This window comes from Rutidosis leptorrhynchoides, chromosome 1 (assembly GCF_046630445.1).
Source record: "Rutidosis leptorrhynchoides isolate AG116_Rl617_1_P2 chromosome 1, CSIRO_AGI_Rlap_v1, whole genome shotgun sequence".
Taxonomy (NCBI): Eukaryota; Viridiplantae; Streptophyta; class Magnoliopsida; order Asterales; family Asteraceae; genus Rutidosis; species Rutidosis leptorrhynchoides.
This window is the reverse complement of record NC_092333.1, coordinates 547,021,833-547,029,719: the sequence shown is the minus strand read 5'-3', so window position 1 is coordinate 547,029,719 and position 7,887 is coordinate 547,021,833. Positions and strand designations below refer to the sequence as shown.

The window sequence follows — 7,887 nt, the reverse complement described above, 5'->3', positions numbered from 1 at the left end:
GACCAAAAAAACCTAAAAACACTTTCATTCTTCAATTTTTTTCATCTAATTGATCTCTCTCAAGTTCTATCTTCAAGTTCTAAGTGTTCTTCATAAATTCTACAAGTTCTAGTTTCATAAAATCAAGAATACTTCCAAGTTTGCTAGCTTACTTCCAATCTTGTAGAGTGATCATCCAACTTCAAGAAATCTTTCTTATTTACAGTAAGGTATCTTTCTAATACAAGGTAATACTCATATTCAAACTTTGATTCAATTTCTATAACTATAACAATCTTATTTCGAGTGGAAATTTTACTTGAACTTGTTTTCGTGTCATGATTCTGCTTCAAGAACTTTCAAGCCATCCAAGGATCCTTTGAAGCTAGATCCATTTTTCTCATTTCCAGTAGCTTTATTCAGAAAACTTGAGGTAGTAATGATGTTCATAACATCATTCGATTCATACATATAAAGCTATCTTATTCGAAGGTTTAAACTTGTAATCACTAGAACATAGTTTAGTTAATTCTAAACGTGTTCGCAAACAAAAGTTAATCCTTCTAACTTGACTTTTAAAATCAACTAAACACATGTTCTATATCTATATGATATGCTAACTTAATGATTTAAAACCTGGAAACACAAAGAACACTGTAAAACCGGACATACGCCGTCGTAGTAACACCACGGGCTGTTGTGGGTTAGTTAATTAAAAACTATGATAAACTTTGATTTAAAAGTTGTTCTTCTGGAAAAATGATTTTTCTTATGAAAATGAAACTATATCCAAAAATCATGATTAAACTCAAAGTGGAAGTATGTTTTCTAAAATGGTCATCTAGACGTCGTTCTTTCGACTGAAATGACTACCTTTACAAAAATGACTTGTAACTTATATTTCAGACTATAAACCTATACTTTTTCTATTTAGATTCATAAAATAGAGTTCAATATGAAACCATAGCAATTTGATTCACTCAAAACGGATTTAAAATGAAGAAGTTATGGGTAAAACAAGATTGGATAATTTTTCTTGTTGTAGCAACGTGAAAATTGGTAACAAATCTATATTAATCATATCCTAGCTAACTTATATAGTATTATACATGTATTCTAATATATTATGTAATCTTGGGATACCATAGACACGTATGCAAATATTTTGACATATCATATCGACCCATGTGTATATATTATTTGGAACAACCATAGACACTCTATATGCGGTAATGTGGGAGTTAGCTATACAGGGTTGAGGTTGATTCCAAAAATATATATACTTTGAGTTGTGATCTAGCCTGAGACGTGTATACACTGGGTCGTGGATTGATTCAAGATAATATATATCAATTTTTTTCTGTACATCTAACGTTGGACAACTAGTTGTAGGTTACTAACGACGACAGCTGACTTAATAAACTTAAAACATCAAAATGTATTAAAAGTGTTGTAAATATATTTTGAATATACTTTGATATATATGTACATATTTGTTATAGGTTCGTGAATCGACCAGTGGCCAAGTCTTACTTCCCGACGAAGTAAAAATCTGTGAAAGTGAGTTATAGTCCCACTTTTAAAATCTAATATTTTTGGGATGAGAATACATGCAGGTTTTATAAATGATTTACAAAATAGACACAAGTACGTGAAACTACATTCTATGGTTGAATTATCGAAATCGAATATGCCCCTTTTTATTAAGTCTGGTAATCTAAGAATTAGGGAACAGACACCCTAATTGACGCGAATCCTAAAGATAGATCTATTGGGCCAACAAACCCCATCCAAAGTACCGGATGCTTTAGTACTTTGAAATTTATATCATATCCGAAGGGTGTCCCAGAATGATGGGGATATTCTTATATATGCATCTTGTTAATGTCGGTTACCAGGTGTTCACCATATGAATGATTTTTATCTCTATGTATGGGATGTGTATTGAAATATGAAATCTTGTGGTCTATTGTTACGATTTGATATATATATATATAGGTTAAACCTATAACTCACCAACATTTTTGTTGACGTTTAAAGCATGTTTATTCTCAGGTGAATACTAAGAGCTTCCGCTGTTGCATACTAAAATAAGGACAAGATTTGGAGTCCATGTTTGTATGATATTGTGTAAAAACTGCATTTAAGAAACATATGTTGATGTAATATATTTCTATTGTAAACCATTATGTAATGGTCGTGTGTAAACAGTATATTTTAGATTATCATTATTTGATAATCTATGTAATGCTTTTGAAACCTTTATTGATAAAATAAAGGTTATGGTTGTTTTAAAAATGAATGCAGTCTTTGAAAAACGTCTCATATAGAGGTTAAAATCTCGCAACGAAATCAATTAATATGGAACGTTTATAATCAATACGAACGGGACATTTCAATACAGACATCCTGCATCATGTGAAATTACCTTAAAACTTCAATATGAAGATTTCTAACATCTTCATGAATGGATTTCTGAAAAGAACCAAGAGCTTCATCAACTGTTCCTTGAAACAGTTGAAGTGAGAAAAAAGATCCCTGGTGTGAGTTAGGCTACAAAGTTGTGTTTTCTGGTGTTGCGGATTCATACCCTATAACAAATCAACATCAATATATAGTAGCAAGTAATAAATAATGTTACAACAGGTAAGCCAATAAGTATGATCTAGAAAATTTAGAATGTGTTGGAATTTTCATTTGAAACTTGTTTATTACGGAGTATAAAATATGGGAGTACTAAATCATCAGAATCACACAATCAATTGTAGTAAAACCGGATGTAGAAATAATCACAAGCAATTGTAGAGTGTACTATTACTCTGACACGTGTTAACCAGGTTGATCAACAACCATATCAACGTTTTGAATGTAAAAACTGATCTTGTATTGAATTAAGAGGTATCTGATACAATTGAATTGATTTTACAAGCTACTAAGGGTGTTTATATATACCCATAACTACAACAGCTATTTCTTATTTAAGTTAGGCTCCATAACATATTTTGGAACCACTTTTATAAAAAAGGAAAAGATGTTGTTGTGGTCTGATTAGTATCCGTTGGTTCCTGTTGCATATATCTTCTTGTGATAAACTAAATTGGGAAGTGATGAAGTTAACAGCTTCTGATCCTAAAGTCAAATTACCTAAAAATGGTAATTTGACTTTTGTTGACTTTGTTATTTTTGTAGTTGTATTATAACACTCCCCTTCAAGTTAAATAGTGGGATTTTCAATGTTCAACTTGCCAAGAACTTCGCTGAAGAGTCTTCCATTGATTGATTTGGTGAGAATATCAGCAAGCTGATCTTCTGATCTGATTGATGGAAGAGAGATAATTTCAGCATCTAACTTTTCTCTAATAAAATGTCTATCGATTTCAACATGCTTAGTTCTGTCGTGTTGAACCGGATTTCCTGAAATGGTAATGGATGCTTCGTTGTCGCATAAGATTTGAATGGCTTCTTTTGGAGGGAATCCAATACATTTTTGTACCTGCCTTAAACAGGCTAATCGTATATTTATAATTTTTAACATATTATCAAAATATCCATGTGACTTTTGGGTCAATAAAATACCCAGCCTGTTTCACCCTTTAACCAACCCACACCATTTTGCCACCTCTAAAACTATCTATCTACAGAAGAGATATACAGACCTCCTGTATCATATGAAATTGCCTTAAAACTTCAATATGAAGATTTCTAACATCTTCATGAATGGATTTCTGAAAAGAACCAAGAGCTTCATCAACTGTCCCGTGAAACAGTTGAAGTGAGAAAGAAGATCCCTGGTGCGGTGTGAGTTAGGCTGCAAAGCTGTGTTTCTGGTGTTGCGGATTCATACCCTATAACAAATCAACATCAATATATAGTAGCAAGTAATTAATAATGTTACAACATGTAAGCCAATAAGTATGATCTAGCATATTTAGAATGTGTTGGAATTTTCATTTGAAACTTGATTATATTATTATAAAATATGGGAGTACTAAATTATCAGAATCACACAATCAATTGTAGAGTGTACTATTACTCTAACACGTGTTAACCAGGTTTATCAACAACCATATCACTGTCATTCTTAATTAATTACTCTCAGCCAAACTCTTCTGAATCCGCTTCCTACTGGCCATTAAACTAATCTAGAAGAACACAATATACTGCAAAAAACATTATTATCCAAAAGAGCCAAGGGAATACGACATCCGTTATTGTAAAACAATAGAAAGTCGTTTTAATGCACCGGTGAAAAATCTAAAGCTTACAATAAATTTAATACTAGCAAATAACAGACCAATATAAGTTAAACGAACTTAAAAATTAACCAAAGACCTAAAACCATGTTCCAAATTCGATGGTATGAGGCATTATGAAGCAATCGCATAATACAAAACAAGTATTAGTCTACAACTACTACAAAACCCGTAGTAAACGAATTAAAATCCCTTAATAATCGGTTGAATGAAAACGAATTAAAATACCCTGATCGATAACAAATTCAGAACCAAAACAGATGATCTCAAATTAAATCTTGCCGTTAATTGTTGAACCTCGTATATGCGATTGTCGATTGAATGTCATGATGCTTCTGCTACAATTGAACGTCTTCTTGATTCTGCTACAATCGATGTTAGTAATAAATGTACTCATTCTTACAACAGGCAGTTCATAAACATTTTAACTTGAAGTTGTCATCCAATAAAACAACTGAAATAATAAATTAGAAGGTGACCTGAGATGTTAACTTATGGTGATTTCTTCATGGTTAACTCTAATTTACCCGTACATCAAGCAAATGGGTTGAGATTGTCAACTTCACTTGGAGCATTATGAACTTAGCAACCGCTTGCCTAGATACAAGCATAATATAAGATATAAGCATAGAAATCAGCAATTGTTGATGAAGACTTGAGTTTCAACTCAGTTGTTACGCCGTTTGAGATAGCAACAACTGTTTCAATAACAAAGTTCGCATGGTCCGTCATGCTGATGAGACAACAGATTCACCAAAAATCCAATAACATGAAAAAGACTATCGGTGTTGCATTTGCTCGTATGCATGACTACTTAGCCTAATAACGGAAAATTGCTATGAGAATGGTAGTCTTGTTTTGCCCACTGAAAAAGAACCTCAATAGATACAACCAAGGTATAGTACTACAAAACTTGCACTTTGCGCAAGGACCAGTTGATTGGCACAACAGATTAACTATAATGCAAAGATTATGGCCCACAACAAGTATGCAACTACAGGTACCATCAACTACAATTACATTTTTATAAGTATGCCATCTTTTGCTAATGCTTTTGTCTCTATTTATGCTTTAGTATGGCACACATGACCTGACTTAACAATCTCTTAGGAAAAACTATATTGTGTTTCTGTATTACTATGATGACAAATGTAAAGGAAGACTTCGCAAATATTAGATAGTAGTTTTGTTTCCCAAATATACAGCTTAATTAGTAGCCCATAGCACAAAATTTTGTCCAAATATACACCATTTAGCTACAAACACTTCATTTATTTTGCTGCAAACAATGGCAACTATAGCACAGTTAACCACATGTTATAAACTCTGTTTGAGTTTGGAGTGTGGATTTGTTTTGGGTGAAGATGTGTGTGTTTGTGTGGCCCTATTTATCTGATCAAGTTATTGCTACTACTACCCCTTTCAATATCTGTACACGCGTGTGTTGTGTATATTACCATAAGGGTTAACCGAGTTGTTGAATAGTGGTGGTGGGGTGTGTTCAAAGGTGCCAGTCTGTGCAGGACATACTTGCCTGCTAGCTGGATGCATATATGATTCCAGAGGATCTGTCTCTATTAGAAGATAAACACGACCACCCCTCACAACATTGATGATACCAGACATTACATTCTCTGGAACACGACTTCACACGTTCTTCATACAAAAATATAGCAATTCAATGGCCACAAATGTTACTGCAGTCTCCTAGGTCATGATAAAATGATGTAACACCCGATCATCAGGAAACATGAAACAAAATAAAAAACACATGAAACAAAGTATTCTTTAGATCAAGACTAAAGTCCGGCATTTTATATCAGCATTGGTATTGAAAAGCTTGGCCACATTAGGCTCGACCCTCTGATAAAAGCTGACCTCATCGTCAGGTCTTAAAGTTGCAGCCAGTTCCTCATTTTTACCCTGCTGAAGGAACAACTATGTATATTACATGACTAAGAGCAACACATTTACTATTGTGGGTCACCAGGGGTACCAAATGGGTGGGTAAGGCCAGTTGTGTGATAGATCAAAATCAGTCGGGCCGGTCTGTAAATGATTTTTGTTGCTTGTTCCTTAGATTTTAAAATAACTAACACTTTGGATATAATCGAGAAACTTACAAGTAAAAATGATTTGAGTTCTATTTTGAACTACCAGACTATAATTTTGTATAAGTTACAAACGTGTACAAAACGTAATATAAATTTATACTCACAAGGCTACATAGCCAAAGCACCTCCAGAGCCACATTCACCAATCAGAATGGACACGATCGGTACCTTTAGACCAAACATAGTTCATAAATTGGGCGCAACGGGTTCATCCTGCATAAGTATGTATTGACCATTGAGTTAATAATGGAGGACGATGTGCGTATTAAAATTCATTGTGATAGTATATAAGCATAGGAACGACTTATATAGCGAAACATCGTAAATTTAAAAGAAAAAATTATATGAGGTTTTAAATACTTGGCCTAGTCTTCTGAATTAAGATCCACGAATGCACCTGGAGTGTCAATACATGTGACAATTGGTCCGCATAGTACATGATCCGTAAGCCTTGCGGTAACTGTTACAAACATATAATTAACATTTAAGATAAGATAGGATAACAAAAGCATTAGAAGTGCAACAAAATGTTCTTATTATATAATCTCAAATTTATATCATCTCACTCCCCGGGATTTATACCATCCTTTTTAGGTAATCTAAAGAATTATTAATAAAAAAAAGATAAAAATAATTCAAAATGCAATCAGATAAGTTAGATGGAAGTATCGATGTGAAAAAATAGAAAAGATTTATACTTACAGTGGACAAGTCGATAACTGAATCTTGAAACGGACAACTCGATTACGTTTCACATAAAAGATTGAAATTTCAAAACCCTAATTGCACCTAGAACCATAATCGTCAACGAGAAAGGTTTAGTTTTGAGATAACAATTAAAGAAAGCAACTTGTGACGAAACGAATTAGGGTTTGTATCTTCTTTTATGAATCGACTGGATGATGATGAACTTATAGAGAAATTGAGTTTTGGATTGGGGAGGAGAAGATGTAGATTGAGAGCTGAAAGAGAAAACACTCAAATATTGTTGATTTGCGACGTTGATTTGAAGTATTGAATCAAGATTTTTCATCGTATGTCATGGCATTAGTCGACTTTTTTTTTCTTTCTGAATTTAATTACGGAAGTTTTGTCCAGAATTTTTTTTTTAGAAAATTTACGAGGGCACATGCATCAAATAATTTTACACTCAATATAACTACACACTTCCTACATACAACTTATTTATGCATATATTTATTTTTTAATGACAACCCTTGACTGTCATTTGAAAAATTCTTTTTTTTATTATTATTATAATTTTATTTTTAGTGCCTTTTTCAAGTGGTGGTTTATTATTAGAGTTGATAAGATGAAGTCAAATAAGTCAACTTTTGTAGTGGAGCCATATATAGTAATACTAGATTTTGACGATTGCTGAAAAACCGTTTCAAATTAATTATTATTAATCTCTACTAAGGAACTCCAATAGTGGAAGACTATATATTACCAAGGAAACGTTATGGTTTAAGAAAAGCATCTAATATAATATTCTTTATGAGTTATGACACATGTATGTACGTATATGCAATTATATATGT

General features: G+C 32.8%; 1 long non-coding RNA gene across 1 annotated transcript; it reads right to left on the bottom strand.

The window, feature by feature from the left end:
- Positions 1-2,905: 2,905 nt before the first annotated feature.
- On the bottom strand, positions 2,906-7,328 carry LOC139879144 (uncharacterized). Its single transcript, XR_011770001.1, has 3 exons — positions 7,049-7,328; positions 6,707-6,806; positions 2,906-6,559 (listed from the first exon to the last, which is right to left on the bottom strand). It is a non-coding gene; the product is annotated as an uncharacterized lncRNA (long non-coding RNA).
- Positions 7,329-7,887: the final 559 nt, after the last annotated feature.